This window comes from Entamoeba dispar, genomic scaffold (genome assembly GCF_000209125.1).
Source record: "Entamoeba dispar SAW760 scf_1105229463163 genomic scaffold, whole genome shotgun sequence".
NCBI classification, from domain to species: domain Eukaryota; phylum Evosea; order Mastigamoebida; family Endamoebidae; genus Entamoeba; species Entamoeba dispar.
Window position 1 is genome coordinate 35,026 of NW_001855555.1, and position 1,421 is coordinate 36,446.

A 1,421-nucleotide genomic window follows, 5' to 3' on the forward strand; every position below is an offset into this window, starting at 1 on the left:
TATTCTTATTCTTATTAATTAAATATTATATTTGTTTAATTTCATATTTTATTATTAATATATTCATCATTGTATTATTTATTTCTCTTTATTATTTTAATTCTAGTGTAATTCTTGTTAATTAATAATTATTTTAATTTATTTGATCTTTTTCTTAGATTATTAATTTCATCATTTCGATATTTATAAAATTATTTTATTGATATTTAGAAATACAATATGATATTTTATATATTTCTTTTTTGATATCTTCGATATTTTCACTTTCACACTTTCATTCTTCATTCATATATTTAATTATTTCATCATATGTTTTTTTATTGAAATAATAATTAATATATATTATTTTATTTATTTTTCTTTATTTTCTTGTATTATTTCATTTTATTATTATTTATTTCATCTTTCATGTGGTTTATCTTTATTTATTTTAGTTTATTGAATTGATTTGAAGGATATTTATTCATTATATTTATTCATTATATTTATTGTTGTTTATATTATCTTTTTCTTGTTTCTTTCATCTATTTATCTTGTTCTTTTATTCATTTCTATATATTCTTCTTTATTTATCTTTATTCTTCTTTCTTCTATTATCTCTTTAATTTCTATAATATCTAATTTTCATTTTAATATTTATTATATTTAATCAATATATTAATAACTTTTTATCTTATTTTCATCTAGTTCCGATTATTTATTTGTTTTTATTATTTCTTCTATATTGATATTCTCTCCATTTATCTTCTCCAGTTCTTCTAATGTCATTCCTTAGTAATTATTCTCTCATGTTTTGAATTACTCATTCTTGTATTTGTTTTAGTTTCTTCCTAGATTCTTCTTTGATAGAATCTACTTCTTCTCTTCTATAATTATTCAACTCGATCCACTTCTTTGGTATTTCTGTTTTTGTCAATGGTATTGTCTTCTTCTTCAATTGTTAAAATTTACATCTTTGATATTTTCTTCATTGACGTTGTTTTCTTTTTCTTCTGATAGTTTGATAATTGAATTTTCTTTTATTGTTTCAATCTTATAATTTTCTTCTTTCTGTTTCTTAATTTCTTTTATCTTCTAATTCCTTGCTTTTTCTTCTTTCTATTTCTTTATCTTTATCTTTCTCTTTAATTTCTACGTCTTTTTGTTCTTTTATCTTTGTTATTTCTTCTTCTTGTTGTTTGGTCTTATCTTTTGTTTTATTGTTTTCTTCTTCCTTCTTCTTGTTTATTTCTCTTAATTATTTCTCTTTTTCTTTCTTTAATTTATTAGTTTCTTCTTCCCTTTCTTTTATTTCTCTAAATTCCCTTTCAATGTTCCTATTTCTTCTTCTTTCTGTTACACTTCTATCTGGTGTTTACTCTTCTTTCTTTCTATTTCTTTATCTCTCTTCTTTACTTCTTCTTTCTTCTCTCTTTTCCTTA

At 19.9% G+C, this 1,421-nt stretch overlaps 8 annotated features.

The window, feature by feature from the left end:
* Window positions 1-3: 3 nt before the first annotated feature.
* Window positions 4-164: a microsatellite.
* A 15-nt stretch (window positions 165-179) lies between these two features.
* Window positions 180-237: a sequence feature (AT_rich).
* Window positions 238-287: 50 nt separating this feature from the next.
* Window positions 288-338: a sequence feature (AT_rich).
* Window positions 339-440: a microsatellite.
* A 16-nt stretch (window positions 441-456) lies between these two features.
* Window positions 457-573: a microsatellite.
* Window positions 574-600: 27 nt separating this feature from the next.
* Window positions 601-680: a sequence feature (AT_rich).
* A 398-nt stretch (window positions 681-1,078) lies between these two features.
* Window positions 1,079-1,259: a microsatellite.
* Window positions 1,238-1,420: a microsatellite.
* Window position 1,421: the final 1 nt, after the last annotated feature.